Source organism: Colobus angolensis, unplaced genomic scaffold, assembly GCF_000951035.1.
Source record: "Colobus angolensis palliatus isolate OR3802 unplaced genomic scaffold, Cang.pa_1.0 Scaffold87, whole genome shotgun sequence".
In the NCBI taxonomy this organism is placed as follows: Eukaryota; Metazoa; Chordata; class Mammalia; order Primates; family Cercopithecidae; genus Colobus; species Colobus angolensis.
In genome coordinates, this window is record NW_012122598.1 from 5,143,897 (window position 1) to 5,171,433 (window position 27,537).

At 43.2% G+C, this 27,537-nt stretch overlaps 1 pseudogene across 1 annotated transcript; it reads left to right on the forward strand.

Moving 5' to 3' along the window:
- Positions 1-5,309: 5,309 nt before the first annotated feature.
- Positions 5,310-22,362, forward strand: LOC105503651 (annotated as a pseudogene). The gene is made up of 3 exons (XR_001000515.1): positions 5,310-5,374; positions 5,465-5,987; positions 20,962-22,362. The product of XR_001000515.1 is annotated as an ATP-dependent RNA helicase DDX3Y-like (transcript).
- The last annotated feature ends 5,175 nt before the right edge of the window (positions 22,363-27,537 follow it).

Consider the following 27,537-nt stretch of genomic DNA (forward strand, 5'->3'; position numbering starts at 1 on the left):
CATGAAAGAAGTGTTTTAGGAGGCTAAAAATATAGTAATGAACAAGAAAACAGTAGACAAATTGAAGCAAAATGAAAGTAGTAACAGTTACCTGATATCAGACAAAGTAGAATTCAAGCCCAAAGACATTAATCATAACAAATGTCAATCTTAAATGCTACAAGCCACAAGTAACAATCAAGGTATATAACTTATGAATGCCTATGCATCAAAAACAGCAACCACCTTGATAAAGTAAAACCTAATGAGAGTCAATAATATAGATAGAATATGTTAATAATTGGAGACTTTAATACATCACTCTCAGTTCATGACAGATCAATTAGGGGAAAAAAATGACTAAGGAGAGAAAAGAGATAGACAACATAATCCTTAGGGTAAATGTTAGGAATATATATTAAACTATACTATTTGCATGAGTATTAGAGTAGTATATGGGCTCATGATCCATTTACAAACATCGATCAATTGATCACCAAAATAATCTGCAATTTTATAAAATATAAATATTACAAACAATACAGGTGATAACGCAATAAAACATGATATTACTCACAAAAACAAAACAAAAACACCCAGAAAGACTCTTCCACCTGGAAATTTAAAACATCCCATTAAACAAGTCTAGTGTGTGCAAGGGGAAATGGAAACTACAATTACAGAAGTTAAGAAATTATAATAAGAAAAAAACCACTACATATCAGCATCTATGGGGTGTATGTAAAGCAGTGCTCAGAGGGAAATCCATTGAACTAAACACTTTAATCAATAAAAAAGCAAAGATTAATAAGGTAGGAGACCTTTAAAATAAACTAATTAAACTAATAAACAAAATTCCTGGTTTGTTGAAAAGATTAAGAAAACAGACAAATCACTAGATAATTTGTTCAGGAGAAGTAGGAGAATGCACTAACAAACTAAGAAATATTCAGGAGGAAATGACTACTGAAACAAAAAAAAATAAAATTACAATATTTTTTAGACCTCCGTGCAAATAAATGTGAAAGCCTGGAAAAAATCAATAATCTTTTAATAAAATACAGACTGCCAAAATTGAATCCATTAGAGTTAAAATGTTTAAACAGAACAATTTCATAGAAGAAACAAAGTTATTAAGAAACTACTTCACAAAAAAAGCAGCAGGTGCAATTGTTTCACAGGAGACTTCTACCAAAACATCAAACTTCTTCTTGGAAAAGAAGAAATATATTGTAACTCCTTTCATGTACCAAGTATAACACATACTTAAGCTAGATAAAGACAGCATTGAAACAATTATAGACCAATGTCAGTAAGAAAAGTCAATGCAAGAAAACTAAATAAGATACTTGTAAACAGAATCTAACAAGATGTGAAGAAAATAATACATCGTTAGCAAATAGGATTTATAGCAAAATTTCAAGGTAGGTTTAATATTAGGAAATTCATTTATATCATAAACAATATTAATAGATCTAAGAGGAAAATCACTACTATCTCCACAGATACTGCAAAAGCCATTGGAGAAAATGCCCATCCATGTTAAAAGTAAAAAGACATCCAAGATAATAAGAAATAAGCGATATTTTTAACATAATAAAATACTCATACCTTAGTCCTAAATCCAGTGTCTAACTAAATGGAGAAATACTAAAAGCATTTCTAATAAGATCAAGAACAAGACAAAAATGCCCACTATTTCTGCTCTAATTTAACATTATATTAGAGGTATTATTCAAATGCAATCAGGGAAGAGAGAAGAAATACAGATATAAATGTGGTTAATAATAATAGTACATCTGGAAAATTTCAAAGAATCAATGATAAAACTAATTCAAATAATAAATCAACTCAGTGAATAAGTAGAACAAAACATTAAATTTAAAATTTATGCCTTTATATTTATTTCACAAAAAAGTGAATATACTTAACAGTACTGAACTCTATACTTAAAAATGAATAAGATGGTAAATTTTATGTTACATGCTTTTTACCACAATAAAAAAATCTATGTATTCATATCAAAAATGATAAAAGTGGGATATAACAGTAGAGAATAAAGATGGCTGACTAGAAGCAGGTAGTGCACTCTGCTCTCAAGAAGAGGAAACAGAATGGCTAGTAAACACTAGTTCTTCAAATGGATCATCCACGAAAACACATAGGGACTCATAATGGAAGCAATGGGACCCATGGAGAACAGAGAGGAGTGAAGCAGAGCAGCCACCCACCCGGAACTGGGGCAGACGCAGCGGAAGCTCACTACCACAGGGAAAGGGTGAGTGAGGGAGAGCCCCAGGGATCCACAATTCTTCCACTAACCTTAGCAATCCTAGGAATGGGAAATCCTCCCAACCCCCCCAGGACTCCAGACTGACACAAAGAGACACCTGGAGTCTGGGCAGAGCCATCACTCAAGGTCATGTGAAGCCCTAAGGACCTTGGATCACTGAGCACCCAGGCACCAGCTTGCATAGACCTGCCAACAAGGAAGGATGGGCTCTTTCACATGCCCCTAGGATAGAGATTGCATCCACAGTGATGAGGAGCAGATGGACTGCAGGCCCCACCTCTGCGGCTCCTCACCTGACAGGGCCTCCCAAATGGGGCCAGCAGCGCAGCCATTCCACCATCTCCTGAGCACTCTGGCCAGTCTTGGCCCAGCATTTCTCTAGGGTGGAGCTCCCAGAAGAAACTCAGGCCTTCCTCCATTGCTGCGGCCATGTTACCCTCCCTTGCTGCCCACAGGCTAGGGAGGGAACAAAGAGCCTGATTGCTTTCACTGACACCTCCAGCACATAGCACCTGTGCATCTACCTTATGTAGAAAGAGGACAGACTTATTTATACAAGAACCATCTCGCCCTGCTCTTCGGCAGGCAGGCAGGCTTCCCTTGCCCTTAACTGCTTGGGCCCCACACTGCTGGGGCCCGTAGGGTAGATGCCCAGCCCCGACTTGATCACTCTGATCAGCTGTGGCTCTGCATTTTTCTGGGGTGGAGCTCCCTGAGGCAACTGACAGGCCCTCTGCTGTTGCCAGCCACCACAGTCCCCACCCTTACTGCCCCCAGGCTAGGGAGGAAACAAAAAGAGCCCTTACGCAAGCCTCCAGCATACCAGCAGCTGCCCTGCAGAGGCAGCCAGAATGCTTTCTGCGTGACCCACCACCACCAGGACCCCCTCCCAAATGGGGTTTGATGCCTTCTGGCTTCCAGTGTACCTACTCAATCCCTACATGACTATTTCATCTGTGGTCCAGAGCCCTACTAAAATCCTTACCCCCACAAGCCTGTGATCTTCCCTTAGGCTCTCACTGCCTAAGTGCTCTGCCTAACCCTACCTGAGTTCAGCCAGTGACCCGGGGACCAGCCTGCCCCTTACCATCACGACCAGCACCTGAGGAACCCCACCTCCCCAACCTAGCTCCATCAGGACTCATACATGATGTTCAGCCAGCAATCAAGGGGCTGTGGAGTTAGAGAACTTCCTACCCCATTCAAATTCTGCTGACATCTGACCACTTCCCTCAGAGCCTGAGGTCCAGCTGACACAACCAGCTGATATCGCCATGACCAACACACAGGCCCAAAGGCAGACTCACCCCCCTTTTACACAAAGAAGTAATGATATCACATTGGAGAACAGGGAAGCTATGAAGCTATTTATATTAATTAGGCTGAGTGATGAAGTTCTGCCCCAAAACCACTCCCATGGAGAGTCACGAATTAAGCAGTCCCCGAGGCTTTCAACCACACTATGGCCCAGAGATAGACTACAGTGTGTGACTCATCTAGGAGTCATGAGCTCTGGAACAGGGTTGTGATGAGGCAACAGTTCATATTCTTGTCTATCTAGGACAAGGGGCTTGTGCATCACCCCACAATCCCCCACAAAACTTCAGCACATTTCATTAGGAGCTCCTCCTACTCCTAGCCACCTACACTAGGGCTGGTGCCTGCACTTGACATAGGAGTATTTGAGGGTAAGCCAGAAGTTCCAGCTCTGCCCAGCTGTGTCCCCCTACCCCCACAGAACAGGAAGCACATGTCACAGAGCACTTCGTGCTTCAGCCCATTAGCTGAAACAACAGAGAGCATCTCCCAGTAAACAAAGATTAGTTACATATCCATCTGTTGCACAACCACTAGCTCTGAACCATAAAACCGTTGATAAAAGAAAAACTTCAGCTGAATTATATTTTTAAAAGTTTAATTTAGCAATGAACAATTCGTGAATTGGGCAGCCCCTAGAATCACGCAGATTCACAAAGACTCCAGTGCAGCCACATAGTGGAACATTTATAGACAAAAAAAGGGAAATGACATACAGAAATTGGAAGTGAGGTACAGAACAGCTGGATCGGTTACAGCTCCACATATGCCTTCTTTGAACATAGTTTGAACACTAAGCAGTGTATGAATGGTTAAAGTATGGCCACTGGGACTGGCTAAAACTTAACTATTGTTACAAGTGCATACTACTAAGTTAGGTTTTCAATTTTATCTGCCTATTAAGCTAGGTTACAGTTCATCCACAAGGACTCAAATATAGAAGTATGGAGTCCCTCTCAGGCCATATTTAGTTTGCTTTAACACCATATACCAGCATGTAGGTTGAACTACACAGCCCAATATGAAACCTGCTGACAGAAGTATGTAGCAATATGGAAGTAAAGCCAAAAGACCCTCTCCAACATACTTTATAGTGACACCCTCTGTCAAGGAAGAGAAAGGGAAAGAAGAAAAAAAACGAATAATATACAGATTGAAAGCGGGGGGAATTTTATCTATAGGAAAATAATTACAAAAATTAGAAATGCCAGTTATCTCCAAAGGAGAAAGAACCCACACAAGAATTCTGGCACCATGAAAAATGTGAAGGCTGTGACACCACCAGAAGATCACACTAGCTCTCCAATAATGGCCCCCAACTAAAATGGAAACTCAGAAATGTCAGCTAAAGAATTCAACCCATGGATTCCAAGAAAACTCAAAGATGTTCAAGATGAGATTGAAAATCAACAAAAAGAAACTACTAACATGATCCAGGAAATGAAGGAAGAGATAAGCACCTTCAAAAGAAATCAATCAGAGCTTCTGCAATTGAAAACCTTACTAAAAGAATATCAAAATACAATTGAAAAATTTATCAATAGACTAGACTAGACCAAGCAGAAGAAAGAATTTCAGAGTTTGAAGACTGGCCCTTTGAGCTAACCCAGTGGTGTAGGGGTGGGGGTAAATAAAGAAATAATTTTTAAAAATGAACAAACTAGGATATTTGGTCTCATACTTACAGTGGACAACCTTGATTTTCCACTTCTCTTCAGGGATGAGTCATATGGTGGTAGAAAATGCCCTCGACCTAGAGGAGCAGTTTGCTCATCTGGACCTGAACTCCTCTGATAAACAGAGTGGAGGAGGAAGTACAGCGTTAGAAAATGCCCTCGGCCTAGAGGAGCAGTTTGCTCATCTGGACCTGAACTCCTCTGATAAACAGAGTGGAGGAGGAAGTACAGCAAGCCAAGAGTGCTATATACCTCCTCACTTAAGGAACAAGGAAGCATCTAAAGGATTCTATGATAAAGACAGTTCAGGTTGGAGTTGTAGCAAAGATAAGGATGCATATAGCAGTTTTGGGTCTTGAGATTCAAGAGGAAAGCCTGGTTATTTCAGTGATTGTGGAGGTGGATCAAGGGGAAGATTTGATGATCCTGGATGGAGTGACTATGATGGTATTGGCAGTCATGGTGACAGCACTGGCTTTGGCAAATTTGAACGGAGTGGACACAGTCATTGGTGTGACAAGTCAGATAAAGGTTATGGGTCAAAACCGCTTCCACCAAGTGAATGCTTGGAGCAGGTACTCTTTTTTGGAGGAAACACTGGGATTAACTTTGAGAAATATGACGATATATCAATAGAGGCAACCAGCAGTAACTGTCTTCCACATATTGAAAATTTCAGCAATGTTGACATAGGAGAAATTATCATAGGGAACATTGAGTTTGTTACCTGCGTCTGTATAAGAGACCACTTGAGCAGGCTTAGTGTGAGCAACAAGGCTGTTTATTCACTTGGGTGCAAATGGGCTAAATCTGAGAAAGGAATGAGCAAAGGGTGGTGGGATTATCATTGGTTCTTACAGGTTTGGGATAGGCGGTTGAGTCAGGAGCAATTTTTTGTGGGCAGCAGATGGATGTTACAAAGTACATTCACAAGGGCGGGGGGAATGTTACAAAGCACATTCACAAGGGTGGGGCTGGTGTATTGTCACAAGGGCAGGGGAGGAATGTTACAAAGTACATTCATAAGGATGGGGAATATCACAAAGTACATTATCACAAGGGCGGGGGAATGTCACAATGGTTTGACCATGGTGCGGCCAGCTCAGAGGACCTTATATTCCTGTCTTTTTATGTTAATAATGAAGAAATAAAATAAGAAAGTAATGAAAACTTTGGGTGAAAATTTTGGGGACAGTATGGACAGGTGATAGGCAACATTTCTCAGGGCTGCTTCAAGGGGGATTGGGGCAGTGTGGGAACCCAAAGTGGGAGAGATTAGACTGAAGTAAGATTTTGGGGTAAGGGGTGATATTGTGGGGTTGTTAAAAGCAGCATTTGTCATACAGAGTGATTAGTGATAGCCTGGATGCAGTTTTGTAGGAATTGAGAGATTAATCGGAAGACATAAGGCCCAATAAGAGAAGGAGGAAGATAGGTATTACAGGACTAACGATTGGAAGAAGCCAGGATACCCAGTTAGAGAGTGACCAGGTGGGTCCAGCATAATTAGTTGCCTGATTAGTGAGTTTTTGAGCTCTTTGAGTTTTTTGATGTTACCATATACCAGGCCAGATTGATTTAAGTAAAAACAACACTCTTCATTAAGAAATATACCGAGTCCTTCTTTTCCAGCAGTGAGTAAATTGAGGCCTTGGCGGTTCTGGAGGACAACTGCAGCTAAAGAGTCAACCTGGGCTTGGAGGACAGATAAAGTTTTTGATATATCTGTAACGCTAGCAGAGAAGTCATTAAAGAGGCTGTGGAATGTTATGACAGAGGTTGAGATGCCTGCTATTTCCAGTTCCAAGTGCAATAGTGGAGGCAGAAAGTCCTAGACCCATAAGTAAAGGGATTAGTGGGAAGACTCTTTTTTGTCATGTTGATGTCATGAAGGGGACAGGCAGTTGTTCGTTCCCATCTATAAACTGGATTTTAGGGGTAAGGAAGACTAGGGAACATGTGCCCATCTAGCTGGCAGGTAGGCACATGTAGGTGGAAGAGCCACATAAAAAGAAGAGACCAGCTCGGTGGGGGAGACCCTATCCAAGTGGCGCTAGAGGAATTAAAGACACACGCACAGAAATATAGAGGTGTGAAGTGGGGAATCAGGGGTCTCACAGTTTTTAGAGCTGAGAGCCCTGAACAGAGATTTACCCACATATTTATTAACAGTAAACCAGTCATTAGCATTGTTTCTATAGATATTAAATTAACTAAAAGTATCCCTTATGGGAAATGAAGGGATGGGCCAAATTAATTGCACGGGGAACACGCCCTTAAGACACAGATCGCTCAGGCTTTTTTTTTTTTTGTGGCTTAAGAATGTCTTTAAGTGGTTTTCCACCCTGGCCGGGCCAGGTGTTCCTTGCCCTCATTCCTATAAACCCACAACCTTCCAGCTTGGCCGTTATGGCCATTATGGACATGTTACATTGCTGCAGAGGTTTTGTTCATGGCCAGTTAATTTTGATCTTATTAAGAGCATTAAATAGTTTCCACAAATCCTTATGTTTAGCTCCTAGAGCGGGGCATATCATTTGAGATTGAGGTGCCACTATACCACCATGGTTCCAGATAATAGGAACTTTTGCCGTACTTATCATTTTTACCATCTGATTTGTTCAGATCATCTGAACATAGTATGGCCATGGCACACAGACCGAGAGGTGCAATTCAAGCTAAACATCCCCTTAGGGGACTGATCAATAATGATTCCATAGGAATCGTTGTGCAGCACCTCTGCCTGTTCTGCAGAGCAATCTTCCTAAACAAGTACGTTCATTTTTTCTAACTGGGTCCAATCCTGTTTACAAATAGGTTTTTGAGGGCGATATGCCTCAATTATAGGATCAGATTTATTATGGTAAATACTGAGATCAGAAAGCATGTGTAACTGTGTCATAGTGATTGCATCCAGGCATTATTACCAGCCCTTACTGAAGGAATACTCACGGCAGTGGTGATAACCGCTATCATAGCTACCATTAAATTATTCATTCTGACTGGTTGTCCCACTTTCCTCAGGTTTTCTTTTGCCATCTGTGACAGCTTCTTGATCTGCCCCCAGGTGGGTGGCTGTGTTCGACGGGTGTGGGTCGTGACAGTTGGGGTCCTCCTCAGTGTCAGTCTCAACATGTCTGCAACTGGGAGGTCCTCGGGATCCTCCCAGAGTCTCTTCCACGGCATCTGGCTCATAATAAGGTTTCAGGTGTCTTGATAGTACCCAAATTGGCTGTTGGTTTTGGCCTGGAGAAATACAAGCATAACCTCTACCCCAAGTTATTATTTTACCTATTTCCCAACTTTTTGTTATTGGATCTTTTCACCAAATAATGCTAGATTAAATTGTATATGGGCTGTCCTGTAATCCCTATTTCTCCTCCTTTTTTGTTTTTGTCAGTAGTTGTTCATCTATATGAAATCGTAACTGAGCATTTTCAATTAACTGTGTGGAATGAATCACGTATGAAGAATCAGAAATCACATTAATAGGCATATCAGAAGCAGTCAATACCTCAATTACAGCTATAAGCACCGCTTTTTGAGCTGAAGTATAGGAAGTCTGGAAAACTTTACTTTTTGAACCAGAATAAGAAGCTTTACCATTACTAGACCCATCTGTAAAAACATTCTCAGCACCTTCAATTGGTTTAAATTTAGTTATTTTAGAGAGAATCCAATTAGTTAATTTCAAAAACTGAACCAGCTTCATTTTAGGAAAATGATTATTGAGAATACCCACAAAGTCAGCTAAATGGGATTGCCAAGTAAGACTATTTATAAAATCTTGCTGTATTTGTGCCTTCGTGAGAGGGACAATAATTTTTCCAGGATCATATCCATGTAATTTAACAATCCAAGTTCTCCCAATCCCTATCATAGTAGCGATTTGATCTAAATAAGGAGTTAGAGTCCGTGAATTAGTATGTAGAAGAAAAAGGCACTCTACTAAGTCCTGTTCTTGGACAATAACACCAGTAGGTGAAGCTGAGTTGAAAAGATTAGCAAATCTAGAGTCTTCTCTGAATCTATTCTATTTATCTGAGCTTTACTGACTTGTTTTTCAATCCGTTGTAACTCTGCCTCCACCTCCTTTGTTAATTGCCAAGGGCTAGTGAGACTAGGATTTCCTCTAAGGATAGAAAACAGATTATTCATGGCATAGGTAGAGAGCAGGTCATATCCAATTAATATCCCCTAGTAATTTTTGAAAATCATTTAATGTTTTTAATTTATCCCTATGTATGGTTACTTTCTGTGGCACAATGGTAGTGTCATTTACTAAGGTCCTCAAGTAGGAGTAAGGAGAGTAGTCTGAATTTTGTCAGGAGCTGTAATTAAACCAGCATGAGAAATTGAATTTTGCAAGTGATCATAACATTGGAGTGATATTTCTCGAGTGGGGGCAGCACAAAGTATATCATCCATATAGTGAATAATGTAACACTGTGAAAAGTTTTGACGAGTAGGTTCAATGGCTTGTCCCACATACCTCTGGCAAATAGTCGGACTGTTTAACATGCACTGTGGCAACACTTTCCAATGATAATGGTTAGCAGGCTGCAGGTTGTTTACTGCAGGAATTGTAAATGCAAACCACTCACAGTCTTGCTCAGCTAAGGGGATAGTAAAGAAACAGTCTTTTAAATCTATGACTATTGAAGGCCAACTTTTTGGAATTATAGCAGGAGAAGGCAATCCTGCCTGTAATGCTCCCACAGGTTGTATAACTGAATTGATGGCTCTTAAGTCAGTTAATATTCTCCATTTACCTGATTGTTTTCTTAATTACGAAAACTGGAGAATTCCAAGGAGAAAATGTTGGAGCTATATGCCCCTTTTCTAATCGTCCAGCAACTAATTTCTCTAAAGCTTCCAGTTTTTCTTTACTTAGTGGTCATTGTTCTATCCAAATTGGCTTATCTGTTAACCATTTTAAAGGTATAGGTTCTGGAGGCTTAACAATGGTCGCCATCAAAATTTTTTTCCTAATCTTTGGTGGGAACTCTGTTTTTCCACTTGAAGCGGTTTTTTTAAACCTTGCAAATTTTTTTCTGGTCCCATACCAGGGACATACCCCATTTCATGCATTGTATGTTGACTTTGAGGTCTATATAATTGTTCTAGAATTAGAACTTGTGCTCTCCATTGTTGTAATAAATCTCTTCCCCATAAATGTATAGGTACAGAAGTTATAATTGGTTGAATGGTCCCAGGTTGTCCATCAGGCCCCTCACAATGCAAAATATAACTACTTTGATATACTTCAGCAGCTTTACCAACTCCAACTATGTTAAATTGAGTGGGTTGAATTTGCCACGTGGACAGCCAGTGCTGTAGAGACATGATTGAAATTTCCGCTCCTGTATCTACCAAACTTTTAAATTTCTTTCCTTGAATAGTTATTTCACAGGTAGGACGTTTATCAGTAATTTGATTTACCCAATAATCTGCTTTGCCTTGTTTATTTGTGCTTCCAAATCCTCCTGTTCATTTAGTTTCACTTTTCCCCATTCCCACATATGGCACAATCAGGAGCTGTGCTATGTGCTCTCCTGGCTCTGCTTTCCAGGGAACAGGAGTAGATACAACAATTTGAATTTCCCCTTTGTAATCTGAATCAATGACTCCTGTATGTAGTTGTATGCCTTTTGAACTTACACTAGACCTTCCTAAAAGTAATCCTATTGTCCCTGCCGGCAAGGGTCCACAGACTCCTGTTGGGACCTTTTGCGGGGGTTCCCCAGGCAGAAGACTCACAGCTTTCATGCAGCATAAATCTACTGTGGCACTACCAGCTGTGGCGGAGGACAGACATTGTACAGGGGTGACGGAATGGCCTGAGCTGGAAATGCCCCAGTTTAGAATGGGGCCCGGGACAGGCCCCTCTCATGGCATTTCCCAAAATCGGGTTTCCTTCTTTATCAAACTTAGAATGACACTGACTATCCCAGTGTTTTCCTTTTTTACATTTTGGACATATTTCAGGCTCAACAGTTTTCCTTTTTCCCCTATCTGAAAATCTGACTCGCTGATTTTTTTCTACATAATTTTTTAGTATGACCATGATTCCCACAGTTAAAACAAGCTCCAGGAAATGGAGTATTTCATTTATCCACTCTCAGTCCTGCCATTGCCTGTGCCAACAAGTTAGTTTTATGCAGATTACCTCCAATACCATCATAGGCCTTGATATAATCAACTAAATGTGCTTTCCCTCTGAAAGGTCGCAGAGCAGCCTGGCGATCGGGATTAGCATTGTCAAAAGCTAGTAATTGCAACACTATACCATGAGCAGCTGAATCTGCAATCATCTTTTTAAGAGACTCCTGTAACTGAGCTATAAAATCAACATATGGTTCTCTGGGTCCCTGTTTTATAGCACTAAAGGAAGGGTATTGTTCTCCACCTGAAGTGATTTTTTTCCCAAGCTCTAATGCACACTCCTCTAAACTGTTCTATGGCATCATCCTGCATGACCAGTTGTGCATCTAAACCAGCCCAGCCGCCAACCCCCAAAAGTTGGTCTGCAGTTATATTAATTTGAGTTTGGGCCCAGGCATTGAGAGCAGCCTGAAGGGAAGCTTCATCTGCCCACCAAGTTTTAAATTATAAGAACTGAGCAGGAGTTAGACAAGCTCGAGTAAGAGTGTCCCAGTCAGTAGGTATCATTCGACTGGGAACAGTAACATTCTTTAACAGTCCCACTACAAAAGGAGAACCTGGTCCATACTGACTTATTGCTTGTTTTAATTCTTTGAGTAATTTAAAAGGAAAAGGCTCAAATGTAGCTATAATATTCCCCTCTTGATCTGGGGGATGTATTCTAACAGGGAACTGCCAAGTCTCTACATCGCCCTCTCTTTTTTTATTTATTTATTTATTTATTTTATTTTTTTTGAGACGGAGTCTTGCTCTGTCGCCCAGGCTGGAGTGCAGTGGCGTGATCTCGGCTCACTGCAAGCCCCACCTCCCGGGTTTACGCCATTCTCCTGCCTCAGTCTCCCGAGTAGCTGGGACTACAGGCACCCGCCACCTCGCCTGGCTAGTTTTTTGTATTTTTAGTAGAGACGGGGTTTCACCGTGTTAGCCAGGATGGTCTCGATCTCCTGACCTCGTGATCGCCCGCCTCAGCCTCCCAAAGTGCTGGGATTACAGGCTTGAGCCACCGCGCCCGGCCTACATTGCCCTCTCTTCTAGCTTGCTGAATTCCTGCCTGAATCAAACTAAGAGCAGTCGCTCGAGGCGTTGCTCGAACAGTAACTGGGGTAATTACTTTTCGCCCAGTGTACTCCAGAAAAGAAAGATCTAGGGGGTCATTTTCTTCAAAATAATAATGAGGGGGTGCAGAAGGGTAGGGATGAACCTCTCCTTCCTTTGCCGCTTTAGCTTCAGCTGGCAAATAAACATGCTCTGTAACCTCTTCTGTTACTTCACTATACTCTTGTTCCTCCTCCTTATCAGTGTGAAAAAGTTCCAAGGTGAAACGAACCAGACCCCAAACTTGCTCCATTGTTACCCTGAAGCTTCTGAGCTTCTCTTCTTACTCACCACGGGGATTGCTTTAAGAGTACTGGGCTGTCCTCCATCTAGTTTTCTGTTCCAACCATCGCTCCGGCAACCCTTCGACCTGGATTCAAGCCCCCATGAATGGACGCCACTTGCTGAGACCAGCTGGGTTGGGGAGACCCTAACCCAGTGGTGCTAGAGGAATTAAAGACACACACATAGAAATATAGAGATGTGAAGTGAGGAATCAGGGGTCTCACAGCCTTCAGAGCTGAGAGCCCTGAACAGAGATTTACCCACATATTTATTAACAGCAAACCAGTCATTAGCATTGTTTCTATAGATATTAAATTAACTAAAAGTATCCCTTAAGGGAAACGAAGGGATGGGCCAAATTAATTGCAGCAGGAACACGCCCTTAAGACACAGATCGCTCAGGTTTTTGTTTGTGGCTTAAGAATGCCTTTAAGGGCTTTTCCGCCCTGGGCGGGTCAGGTGTTCCTTGCCCTCATTCCGGTAAACCCACAACCTTCCCGCTTGGGCGTTATGGCCATTATGGGCATGTTACATTGCTGCAGAGATTTTGTTTATGGCCAGTTTTTGGGGGGCTTGCTCCCAACAACCTTGTGTCAGGCAGAACTGGAAATGTAAAGTGAAAAGGTGAGATGGTGTACTGAGAGGAGTCCTGCACCCCAAATCCTAGAGATCCAGCAAGGACAGCAGCTGTTAGAGGTTGTAATGGGGATTGATGGTGCAATTGTGTAGAGTGAGAGGTTTGGTTTTCATGGTATATGAGAAAGCGCATAGTGTCTACGAGTAACCTTTCACTGCTATTGGTGGGGCTGGGTACAAGCAAGCAAGAAGGGTCAGGAGGAGAGTCAGATGAGCAGGGAGAGGTAGCCAAGGATGGAGTGAGATGCAGGGTAGGTGTCTTCCTAAACAATAGTGACTGCCAATGGTTTTTTAGTTTGTCAATAATGATAGAGGGCTTATCAGTAATGCGAAGTTGGAATGCTCCCATCTGTTTGGTAATGTGTGTGGCTGAGTTCTGGAGATAAGGACTAAAGGAACATTTGGAAGGTGGAAGGTTGCCTAAAGGGATTCCAGTAGGCTGTTGTCAGGAGGTGCATAAAGGAGCAGCAACAGGGATAGTTGTCTGTGTGGTTAGGGGTCCAAATATTGGTGGGGGGAGGGGGGTGGAATTGACATAAGGAGAAAGGTGCCGCAAGTAGATGCGGAGAAGTGTGGTAACTTGTTGGTGCGAAATGTCTAGGGAGTTCTCACCAAATCTGTCTAGAAAGTAAAGAAGTTCCTCAGGCGGGTAAAGATGAGGGCTATTAAAGGAGGTTCGGAGGTGCAGGCAGACAGGAGAGGTAGCCCAGTTGGCCTGTAGAGCGGGGATGGCTGTGTAAGAGCAGGAAGAAGGGGAAACACATAGCCAACAATTCTTTGCTAGAGAAGGATTGGAGGCAGTGAGCAGAGAGCAGGTGAGATTGATAGTATGCTGGGGGTACCTAGGAAGAGGTAGAGAGTGACTGGAGAATGGGGGCAAGGATAAGAGTGAATAGAAAAGTAAAAAAAAAAAAAAGGACTTCATCAGGATAGAAGAATTGTGTACCTTGCCACTGAAGATCTTCTATCCACTCCCAGAGCGAGTTAAGGGTGGCGGTTTGAGGTAAAACCAGGAGATACCAGTTATGATAGTTTGGAGGAAAAGTGTAAACCCGCAGTGTAAACAAGGGCAGGGCATTTATGAGTAGTTGAGAATGGTGAATAGGAGTATGACTAGACTGAAGATAGTAGGGATGACAAGTTTTTGGGGCACAGTCCAAGTAGTGGAGGTGACTGCATAAAGCCCTGTTACAAAAAGTAGGGTAAGGATGAATAGACCTAATAGAATTAAGGAATGTATTAGGCTCATAAGGGTTATTACTGTTCTTCAGAAATGCAAGTGAGTTTAAATGAAGTAGAGGAGAGTACCTGTGATTTCCAGGAGGAAGAGGAGAGATCAGGCTGGCTGGCGGACACAGCTTTGTTCTGGAACGGTGAATCCGATAGGGAAGGTCCTGCAGGCGGACAGCAGTTGGGGTACTATAGATGACTAAATAGGGTTCAGTCCATTGAGGTTGTAGAGTTTGAGGGGTCAGATTCTTTTTTTTTTGAGACGGAGTCTTGCTCTGTCGCCCAGGCTGGAGTGCAGTGGCCGGATCTCAGCTCACTGCAAGCTCCGCCTCCTGGGTTCACGCCATTCTCCTGTCTCAGCCTCCCGAGTAGCTGGGACTACAGGCGCCTGCCTCGTCGCCCGGCTAGTTTTTTTTTTTGTATTTTTAGTAGAGACGGGGTTTCACCGTATTAGCCAGGATGGTCTCGATCTCCTGACCTCGTGATCCGCCTGTCTTGGCCTCCCAAAGTGCTGGGATTACAGGCTTGAGCCACCGCGCCCGGCCTGAGGGGTCAGATTCTTAACAAGAACTGATCGTCCAGCTAGGGTGTCTTCATATGGCTGGGAATCTGGAGTAGGCAAGAAAAGATTAGCAGCCTGGTGAATTTCCTGTCTAGCCTGCTAGAGGACCAGAAGATAGTCACCTTGAGAGCTGGTGTCTGGCATGAGGTTGGGGCCCAGCAAGAAGGTACGTCCATGTAAAATTTCAAATGGACTATACCCTGTAGCTTCTCAAGGATAGGCTCTAATTCTAAGGAGGGCAAATGGTAAAAGTGCTGTCCAGTCTTTTTTAAGTTGGAGGCTGAGCTTGGTGAGGTGTGTTTTTAAAAGACCATTAGTTCTTTCTACCTTTCCCAAAGATTAAGGATGGTAGGGGGTATGAAGTTTCCACTGGATGCCAATGGCCTGGGAGACTGCTTGAGTGACCTGACTAATGAAGGCCGGTCCCTTATCAGACTGTATAGAGGCCAGAAGGCCAAACAGAGGAATTATGTCTGACAGAAGGGAAGAAATGACTGTGGTGGCCTTCTCAGACCCTGTGGGAAAGGCCTCTACCCATCCTGTGAATGTATCTACCCAGACCAAAAGATATCTTAGTTTTTTGACTCGGGGCATATGGGTAAAGTTAATCTGCCAGTCTTGGGTGGTGGCAAATCCTCTAGCTTGATGTGTAGGAAAGGGAGGGGGCCTGAGATATCCCTGAGGGGTGGTAGAGTAGCAGATGAAACACTGAGAAGTAATTTCCTTGAGGATGGATTTCCATGATGGAAAAGAAATGAGAGGTTCTAAAAGATGGGTCATTGGCTTGTAACCCACATGAAAGAGGTTATGAAAGGATGATGAGATAGAATGAGCCTGTGAGGCAGGAAGGAGGAATTTTCCTTGATCCAAGGACCACTTGCCTTGAGTAGGAAGGGATTGATAGGTAAGAGTTTCAATGGGAGAATAGGTGAGAGTGATAGTTGAGAAGGAAGAAAACTGGCTGTGAGGGACAGATATGGGAATACTAGCTGCTTCTTTTGCTGTATTATCAGCATAAGTATTTCCTCAAGCAATGGGATCTGGTGACCTCTGATGCCCCTTGCAGTGAATGACTTCAGCTTCCTTTGGCAGCAGTCTTAAGGACAATTTTTATTAAGGTGCATTGATGATGGAGGACCCTTGTGTAGTGAGAAAACCTCTTTATGCCCATATAACAGCATGGTGATGTAGGATGTGGAAGGCATACTTGGAACCAGTGTAGATATTGACACGTAGTCCCTTTGCAAGGGTGAGGGCCCAGTTTAAAGCAATGAGTTTGGCTTGTTGAGAGGTAGTGGAAAGGGGCAGGGCAGTAGCTTCAATGACAGATGTGGAAGACACTACAGCATAGCCTGCCCTTGCTGGTGACTGATGATTGGGCCTCAAAGAACTACCATCATAAACCAAGTGTGGTCTGGATTAGGAACAGGAAAGAGGGAAATACAGGCAAATGGGGAGGATGCCATATGGATTAGAGAGATATAGTCATGAGGTTCAGGTTTGGTGCTAGGTATAAGGTGAGAGAATGGGTTGAAGTTTGTGCCAGGATACAGACTGTGTGGGAGTTTCAATGAATAGTGAGTACAGTTGGAGGAGTTAGGGGGTGGAAAGTATATGCGCCAAGTGTGATTAGGAAAATAGATGTTGAAACTTATGAGAGCTGTAGAGAGTAAGTGGGGCATGGGTTGTGGTCTTGAGAGCCTCTAGAAGTATTGAAGCGGCAGCTGCTGCCGTACGTAGACATGAAGGCCAGCCTAGAACTGTGAAGTTAAGTTGTTTGGATAGGAAGGCTACAGGTTGTGGGCCTGGTTCCTATGTAAAAACTCTTGACCGCACAGCCTTGTATTTCAGCTGTATGTAAGAAAAAGGATTGGGACGAGTTAGGGAGTACTAATGTGGGGACTGTTTCTAGGGCTGTCTTTAAGGAACAAAAAGAAGAGTGGGGAAAGGACTTAGGGTCTATGGGGTCAGTCAGGTTTCCCTTTGTGAGTTTATATAGTGGTTTAGTTGGATTGCAAAACCTGGTATGCAAAGGCAAAAGTATCCAACCATGCCTAGGGAGGAAAGGAGTTGTTGCTTTGTAGAAGCGGTTGGGGTTTTGGAGACTAGCCATACACAGTTACCAGGGAGAGCATGTGTGTTTTGATGAAGGACTCTGCCAAGATAGGTAATGGATGGGGAAGAAATTTGGGCTTTAGAGAGGGATATATGATACTGCTTTGAGAATATATGTCGAAGGAGCAGGAGGGTATCCTGTTGGGAAGATTCATAAGAGGATGCAGAGGAGAAGGTTGTCCATATATTGAATAAGGTGAGAAACAGATGGACGGAAAGAAAGCAGATCATGAGAAAGAGTTTCACTAAAGTAATGGGGGCTGTCTCTGAAGCCTTGTGGTAGTACAGTCCAGGTGAGTTGCTGAGACTGGTGGGTGTCGGGGTCAGTCCACGTGAAAGCGAAAAGAGGTTGGGATGAGGGGTGCAAAAGAATAGTGAGGAAATTATCTTTGAGGTCAAGGATGGAATAATGAGTTGTGGAGGGAGGTATTGAGGATAGGAGAGTATATGGGTTTGGCACCACAGGATGGATAGGTAAGACAATTTGGTTAATAAGGCAAAGATCCTGAACCAAGCTGTAAGATTTATCCGCTTTCTGGATGGTAGGATAAGGGAGCTGTAAGGAGAATTTGTAGGCTTTAAAAAGCTATGCTGTAACAGGTGAGTGATAACAGGCTTTAGTCCTCTTAAAGCCTGTTGTGGGATGGGGTACTGGCGTTGAGCGGGGTAAGAGTGATTAGGTTTTAATGGGATGATAAGGGGTGCCTGATCAGTCACCAAGGAGGGAGTAGAGGTATCCCATACTTGTGGATTAAGGTAGGGAGACATGAGAGAAGAATTCAAAGGAGGCCTTGAATCAGGTAAAAGGACAGCAGTGGGGTGTGGTTGTAGTCCAGGAATAGTCAGGGAAGCAGATAATTTAGTTAAAATGTCTTGGCCTAGTAAGGGAACTGGGCAGTTGGGGATAACTAAAAAAGAGTGCATAAAAGAATGTTATCCAAGTTGGCACCAGAGTTAGGGAGTTTTAAGGGGTCTAGAAGCCTGGCCATCAATACCCACAACAGTTACAGGGGCAAGGGAAACAGGCCCTTGAAAAGAAGGTAATGTGGAGGGGTAGCCCCTGTATCGATTAAACAGGATATGGACTTACCCTCCACTGTAAGAGTTACCCAAAGCTCAGCATCCGTGATGGTCCAAGGGCTTCTGAGGCAATCAGGCAGCATCAATCTTCAGCCACTAAGCCAAGGAGATCTGGGAAGGAGTCAGGCAAGGAACGCTGGGTTTGAGCTCCAAGAGCTTTAGGAGTGGCAGCGACGTGAGTCAGACAGTCTGACTTCCCGTGGGGGCCCGCACAGGGGTTTCAGCGTGTTAGTAGCCACTGGGAGCTATGGCTTAGATGTTCTGAAGGTTTTGTATGCTGGAGAAGTGGTTGTGGGTTGTCTTAGAGTGGAGGCAAGTAGCTATAACTCAGAGATACGTTGCCGCTTGGCAGCTTCTTTTCTGTTATTGAACACCTTGAAGGTGAGGTTGATTAAATCCTATTGTGGGATTTGAGGGCCAGAATCCAACTTTTGGAGTTTTTTTCTAATGTCAGGAGTGCATTGGGTCATAAAATGCATATTAAGGATAAGGCAGCCTTCTGGCCCCTCTGGGTCTAGGGCTGTAAAGCATCTAAGGGTAGCTGCTAAGCGGGCCATGAACTGGGTTGGGTTTTCATCTTTACCTTGGGTAGTTTCCTTTAGCTTGTCATAATTAACAGCTTTGTATGCTGCCTTTTTGTGCCCCTAGACTAGGCAGGAGACCATGTAATCTCACCTAGCTATACCTGGGGAGTCTGTGTGGTATTGCCAACAGGGATCCTCTCGGGGAACTGCCCTGGTGCCCTCTTGGAGGCCTGGCTCATGAAGCTGGCAGGTGTCTGCATAGGACTGGGCTAGAGAATAAACTCTTTCTCATTTATCTGGGTAGAGGGTAGAGGTCAGGATGACATTTATCTCACTCCAGGTTAAATTGAAGGACTGAGTTAGATATTGGAATTCCTGTATATATTTATTGGAGTCTGATGAGAAAGAGCCTAAATGCTGTCTGATTTGGGAAAGGTCTGATAGAGAAAAAGGCACATGTACCCTGACTATGCCTTCAGCTCCAGCCACCTCTCTAAGAGGAAATTGTTGGGCAGGTGGGGGAGAGCTAGTCATGGAATGAAACTGTAAGCCAGACCGGGTGTGAGGAGGGAAGGTAATAGAAGGGTTATAGGGTGGGGGAGTGGAGGCTATAGAGGAATTGGGACCTGATTCAGCCTGGTGAGGAGTGGCCAGGGGAGGAGAAGAGAGGTAAGAGGGGTCAGTGGAAAAGGAGGATTCAGGGGACTCTGAGTTTGGGGTGGAGACCAGAGGAGCGGATGGGAGAGAAAGAAGGAAAATCTGGGACAAGCTGCATTGGGAGCAGAGACTAGGGAGGGAATGAAGTGTAAAAAAATGCCTGGATGTAAGGCACCTTGGACCATTTGCCCATTTTTTGACAAAAATTATCTAGGTCTTGTAGGACAGACAAATCGAAAGTGCCATTCTCTGGCCACTTGGAACTATTGTTGAGTTCGTACCAGGGCCAAGCAGTATTACAGAAAAAATAAGATGTTTAGGTTTTAGGTCAGGTGTTAGTCGAATGGGTTTTAGGTTTTTAAGAACACAGGCTAAGGGGGAAGAGGGGGGAATGGATGGCAGAAAGTTACCCATAGTGGAGAAGGTAAGTTTAAAAAGGAAGGTAGAGACATGGAGAAATGGAGGTGGCAGCTACAGACTTCCAGTAGGCGTCCCTGACTGAGTCCTGGGCTGTAATGTGGGTGAGCAGCTAAAGCAGGCATCCCCACAATTGACCTGCCACCAAGGGAATGTGGGTGAATGATCAAGGCAGGTGTCCCCATGGTGATCAGACACTAAGGGAAGACTGTCTTCCCAAGTCCGTGACCAACATCGGAATTTTTGAATGCACGGATAAAGTGTGTCTCCTTTTTGTCTCTACCAGGAAGGGAGAGAAACTGAAATTGAAAGGAAAGAGATTGAAGGGAGGTGAGAGAGGTTAGGTAGAGAGCGAAAAAAACGCTTACCCGAGTGTGAAGAACTGCTTACCGATTTGAAATTGGTGAGATGGTCCTTGGGTTGGCTGGTCTGATGACCCAAGGTCATAGATGGATCTCCTCACAGAGGGAGCGTGAGGACAGGGGACCAGTCTCTCAAAGGAGTCCCCCTGTCCCGGGTCTTTGGCACCAAATATTATGCGTGTCCGTATAAGAGACCACCTGAGTAGGCTTAGTGTGAGCAACAAGACTGTTTATTCACTTGGGTGCAAGTGGGCTGAGTCCGAGAAAGGAGTCAGCAAAGGGTGGTGGGATTATCATTTATTCTTATAAGTTTCGGATAGGCAGTGGAGTCAGAAGCAATTTTTTGCAGGCAGGGGATAGATGTTACAAATACATTCACAAGGGCAGGGAAGAATGTTACAAAGTACATTCACAAGGGCGGGGAGCATGTATTGTCACAAGGGTGGGGAGGAATGTTAGAAACTACCTTCACAAGGATGGGGAATATCACAAAGTACATTATCACAAGGGCGGGGGAATGTCAGGATGGCTTCACCACGGTGCGGCCAGCTCAGAGGACCTTACAGAGCTTACTCACTATACTCATCCTACTCCACTGCAAAAACATGCCATTCCTATTATTAGGGGAAAAAGAGACTTAATGGCTTGTGCCCAAGCAGGGTCTGGGAAAACTGCAGCATTTCTTTTACCCGTACTGAGTTAGATATATGTAGATGGTCCAGGAAAAGCTTTGAAGGCTGTGAAGGAAAATGGAAAGTATGGTTGCCAATCTCCTGGGTTTTAGTCCCAACAAGAGAATTGGCTGTACAGATATGAGGAAGCCAGAAAATTTTCATACCAGTGTAGAGTTCATCCTTGTGTAGTTTATGGTGATGCTGATATTGGTCAACAAATTCAGGTCTTGGAACATGGATGCCACTTGTTAGTAGCCACGCCAGGATGTCTAGTGGATTTGATGGAAAGAGGAAAGATTGGATTAGACTTCTGCAAATACTTAGTGTTGGATGAAGTTGATAGGATGTTGGATACGGGATCTGGACCTCAGATACATCGTATACTTGAACAAGATACTATGCCACCAAAGGGCATTCATCATATCATGATGTTTAGTGCCACTTTTCCTAAGGAAATACGATGCTTGCTCATGACTTTTTGGATGAATATATATTTTTGGCTGTAGGCAGAGTAGGCTCTACCTCTGAAGTAGTTTGGGTGGAAGTAGTTTGGGTGGAAGAGCCAGATAAACGGTCATTTCTGCTTGATCTCTTAAATGCACCAGGGAAGGATTCACTGACTTTAGAGTTTGTGGAGACAAAAAAGGGAGCAGATTCTCTGGAGAATTTCTTATACCATGAAGTATATCCTTGTACTAGTATTCATGGAGACCAATCACAGAGAGATCGAGAAGGAGGCCCTTCACTAGTTTTCCTTGGGGAAAAGCCCAATTCTAGTGGCTACAGCTGTGGCAGCATGAAGACTAGACATTTCAAATGTGAAACATGCTTCAATTTTGATTTGCGAAGTGATATTGAAGAATATGTGCCTTGTATTGGCTGTACAGGATGTGTGGGAAACCAGGGCCTTGCCATCTCATTCTTTAATGAAAGAAATATGAATATTACAAAGGATTTGTTGGATATTCTTGTAGAATTTAAACAAGAAGTGCCTGCTTGATTGGAAAACATAGCTTATAAACACCACTACAAGGGTGGTATTCGTGCATGATCTAAAAGATTGAGTGGAGCATTTGGTGCCAGAGACTATTGACAACGTAGTGGTTCCAGCAGTTCTGGCTTTAGTAGTAGTCATACAAGCAGCAGCTGCAGTGGTGGAGATGGTCATGACATCAGCAGCAGATGTGGTAAAGGTGGCTATGGAGGCTTCTACAATAGTGATGGATGTGTAGGAAATTATAACTCTTGTTATAAGAGTTACTAAGAGCCGGGCATGGTGGCTCACGCCTGTAATCCCAGCACTTTCAGAGGCCGAGGTGGGCGGATCCCGAGGTCAGGAGTTCAAGACCAGTTTGGCCAACATAGTGAAACCCCGTCTCTACTAAAAATACACAAAAAATTAGTCAGGCGTGGTGGTGTGTGCCTGTATTCCCAGCTACTCGGGAGTCTGAGGAGGAGAATCGTGTGAACCCAGGAGGCAGAGGTTGCAGTGAGCCGAGATCGTGCCACTGCACTCTAGCCTGGGTGACAGAAGGAGACTCCGTCTCAGAAAAAAAAAAGAGTTATTAAGAAATTATTTTAGGCAGATAGGAAAAGGGGTCCTTGGGAAGTTTTTGTTTCTTTTAGAGCAACTCCAGAAACTGGTGAGATGGTTTCTTACGTAGCAGGAAAGCCCTGGCTCTTAGAGCTGGGCCAGCAAGCTTTGATATGCAAATACCAGCCATCAGAAACTGGGCCCACCCAAACATGGCAATTCCTGCAGTCTTATTCTTGCCCTGGCCTCCACATGTGCCTGGTGACACGGCCACCCCCACATATCCACACATGTGTAAAACATCTTGGTGCCCTGTATTTGCATATTAAAAGGCTAGGGTGGAAGGGCCAGTTTTTTTCCCCTGCTATTTGAATGATATGCTTGGTCAAACCAATCCTCCGAGCCCTATCCAAATCAGACACCACCTCCTCCAGCCTCCTCATATAAGCAGACACTTTTCTGTCACACTTGGGGTTTTTCTCTTTGTTCCAATCCCCCTACCTTCTGTCTCTGTACGGGGGAGCTGTTTTCTTCTTCCTTCCTTCTTTCTTGCCTATTATACTCTCCACTCTTTAAAACCACTCCACGTGGGTCTGTGTCATTTTATCTAAATTGACACAAGATTAAGCACCCTGGTGTTCCTCCAGTTATGGGAGCCATATCATTTTGATTCATTGGCTGGCAAGCTGAGGTACAGCCTTTGTTGAAGTGGTATGAAAGCAAGCTTAAAATCTGTTCCATCATTCACAAGGTGCTCTTGGCCTCTATATTAAAATAAAATCAAATAGATCAACCCAAACTACTTTCTATGTGATATTCTCAGATGTAGAGCCTACTCTGCCTGCAGCCAAAAAGATATACTCATCTAAAAAGTCACGAGTAAGCATCTGTATTTCCTTAGGAACGGGCATGCATAAGCCTAGTACATACACTTAGCACTGGCTGCCCTACTACAGACTCAGATGTGAGGCTTGCTGGTGAGAACATGGAGAACCCCCCAATACCCATGAGTACTGGGAATGTTGGCCATGTTTTGAAATAGTTTCTTTTCACGGGGAGACCTCACCATTGAGTGAGGCTGGGAAAAGTTCTGAGGTAACTGAGAATTTCTGGCCAGGGGACATCCTGGCATGATTCACAGGCCTCTGGACCAGACCCAGCCTCCAATAGCCTGTTCAGGGTGTTGGCAGAGAACCCTCAACTATTCTGTTGCAAAACTCTTCTTCCTTCTCTATCCCTGGCATCTTACTCTTTCTCTGATTTAAATGTGCAGGTATTTTTACAGCCTAGGAAAGAAATCCTGTTAGGCAAGATCAGGAAAATGCCTCTAGGAAGAGTTTTCCCCATTCCTCTGCAGTGAAGTTACTCGCTACCGCTTCTCTGGCAAGCACATAGTATTTCTAAGCTAACAGCGCCACCTAGTGGAAATAGGAATCCTCTAGATGAGACACTTTTTTCCCTTTTTCTTTTATAGTAACACTGCAGCTTCTTTTTACACCATTAAAAATCAGGCTCTATGCTTCTTCTGGAAATGGGAAGTTTCTGCCTTTAGCAGTTAGGAGTAAGATGCCTAGGGGCTGGGCGCGGTGGCTCACACCTGTAATCCCAGCATTTTGGGAGGATGAGGCAGGCAGATCATGAGGTCAGGAGATTGAGACCATCCTGGCTAACATCGGTGAAACCCCGTCTCTATTAAAAATACAAAAAAATTAGCTGGGCATGGTGGAGGGCGCCTGTAGTCCCAGCTACTCGGGAGGCTGAGGCAGAAGAATGGTGTGAACCCGGGAGGTGGAGCTTGCCATGAGCCAAGATCACGCCACTGTACTCCAGCCCAGGTGACAGAGCAAGACTGTCTCAAAAAAAAAAAAAAAAAAAATTTGATTCCCACTATTGTCCCATCAGTAAAAAAATGGCCATTCGGTTCCTATGCTCTTTTAAGGCACCTACTATGTCTCTGATTAAAACAGTACTTAATTAGTAAGGGAATTTTAAATTCAGAAGTTAACCAGAACCATTTTTTGTAAGGGTAAGTGCTTTAGCATGGGCTGTAATAGCAGGCAATCTAGCACATTGCCTCCACTAAAGGAGCCTTGCCCGAAAGTGACACAGTCTCTCCGGAGATCCGTTTTTCAGAGAGCCAGGCAAATCACACAGGTTCTAGAAAGTCAAAGGGAAATCACACAAGGTGGATAAGCTAAGGCTGCATGGGTAAGCGTGGTTAGCCCCATCACTTAGCTCATCCGGTTCCATGGCTTGGAGGACCATGCCTACAACCATGGGGGCCATATTTAACATGGTGTCAGGATCCAGAAACCAGGGAGGGGAGACATTTGGAGGATGCTCCCTGTCTTCTCCACTCTGGCTCATACAGAAAGGAGACAAGAGGATGCTTCTATTCTTGCTTCTTTTCCTAAATGGGTGTTAGAAACAAAATGCTTGTTTCTCAGTGCCACAAGGAAAAATCAGGATTCAGACAAAAAGTTTTCTCAGCAAGGCAATTTTGCTTTCTGCAGAAAGGGAGCTGCTCATCAGCAATTCTGTCACAAGAGCACAATGAACATAGAAAGGCAGGAATATTTATCCCTTACACATTAGGTCCTTACTGCTGTGTCCTATTTCCATTGGTTGGAGTTGGACCTCACAGTCTAACCTAAACCTGACTGGTTAACAACTTAAAACTTTCCTAAATAGGTAAAGGCAATGGAGAACAAAAGGAAAAGAGGAAGTTGCTTGAGAAAGGATTTAGAAAAGTAATAACATTTCCAAATAAGGAAGGGGCATAGGCTGTAAGCTGGGACATGCCTGAGCATGTTCAGAACAAATATCTTGGTTAAAGTACAAGGACATAGAATGTACTTATTCCCTTATACCTAACAGTTATGTAGGATAGGGCATAACCAAGAGTTATTAGCACAAATCCAGGAAGCTTGAAGGAAGTTAGTCTTTAAAGGAAACAATTATTTTTAACATTTATTATTTATTTTTTAGAAGGGAAACTTTGAAGATAAACTTTTTACTTTCCACAATTTCCCCCTCTTGGTTTATAGTTCTTCCTCTTACAGTTCTTCCTCTTTGAATTTTTTAATATGTTTTGTCTTAGTTGTTCTGCCTGACTCTCAAAATGTAAAAGTTTCTCTGAGTAAGGTGGAGGAGAGTTAAGGGAGGCTTTAGTAAGAGCTGTTTTTATTAACCTTTGCACCAACTCTCAGATGCATGGTATAACACAACACCTAAGAAGAAGAAGTATACTTATTACAATTGCTAAAGAGGTAAGAATTGAGGCTATGGTCTCTCTCCATTGGCTGAACCACCCTTTTAGCCATTTAGAAACAGGTTTATTAATTCCAGAATTTTTAGCTAGCTCTTCAGATAAAGCAGTAAGGCTTTGTAGGGCCTTTGTTATGCTTCCATTAGGAGCAGTGTTGTTTGGGATGAAGGTATAACATTGTGTTTCAATCATAACACAAACACTACCTTTTTCAGCTAATATCACATCTAAAGCCATTCTGTTTTTGCAGGCCATTGGGCTAGTGGACCCTAACTGTTCCACTATTCCTTTGAAAGCATCTTTAGTGCAATTAATAAATCATTGTTGATTGTAATAAATATAGTTTATCCAATCTACATTTTTATTAATGCTATCTATGGGAGGATAGATTCAAACCCTGCAGCTATTTAGTCCCTAGCTTTAAATTTATCTGGTACACCTTGATAAATTTATCTGGTACAGATAAATTTGCATCTAAATAGACATGGAGGTCGAAAGACCCATAAGGGGCTTCTTTTGCTTTACAATGTCGTGCTTTTTTCTTTTTCTGGTTGATGAAATGCCAGGGTAAAAGGGATAGCCAATTGAACTAGAGCACAAGCACTGCTCTAATTATTTGGCAGAGAGTCCAGTGAAGGTCCTCCATAATGCCACCAGATAATCAGAGATGAATAAGGGCAGACTGATGGGTCAGCTCTTGGAAGTGCCTGACCTTACTACATCCTGTTAAGTCTCCAAGGAACACCAAATTTCCCCCTTGTCATTGGAAACACAAGGTAAAATTGGTCGTGGAAGATGGAGGCTGGATGGCCCTCAGGGGCTGACCTGCAGGGTCCTGCACTTTAGGAAATAGTAGAGAGAGTTTGGCAGAGTTCATCATCCCAGGCTGTAGGATTTCGAAAAAAGAGCTACCATGCAGTCCATGTCTTGTTGATTAGAGGACCATCCAAATGGAAAGGGGACAGCCTGAGCCTCTGGCCTACCATGTGCACAAGTGTAACAGTTGCTTTTATTTAGAGTGTGGGTGGAATATTTAATCAATTTTAGCCAGGCATTTGCATGCTGATATCCTGTCTCAATTGCTATGGTTTGCCTTTATTACAGAGACTTTGGTTTTGTCAATGTGTCTGGGAAGAGTGATTGATACAGAAGTTGAAGGAGCAATAAAGTGTATTTAAAAAAATTCTTCTAGGATCCTTTCCTGAAATGTCAGCTCCCATACTATAAATACGACTTAATGGAGGGGAAGAGTTTTGAGATGTTGCAATAGTAATAGTAAGCTGTATAGGATTACATTGGTTATATTAACAGCTAGAAGGAGTAATTCTTTTGCTGAAATGGATATATGGTTTTAAGGACTGACAGTCTGTCTTAGAGGGACAAGAGTCTGCTTCCCACCAATTAATTCAGCTACTATTCTCTGTATTACTAGTATCCTTACAGGAACTTATGTCTTTTTAATCTGAGAAAGTCCAAGAGGGACAGAGATTTTTTTCTTTTTTGAAGTAGTAAGCTCTCTTGCTTATGTAAATCTTTAAAAGGTATAACTATATAGGCATTAAAAGTAATAACTTGGGCCGGGCGCGGTGGCTCACGCCTGTAATCCCAGCACTTTGGGAGGCTGAGGCGGGTGGATCATGAGGTCAGGAGATCGAGACCATCCTGGCT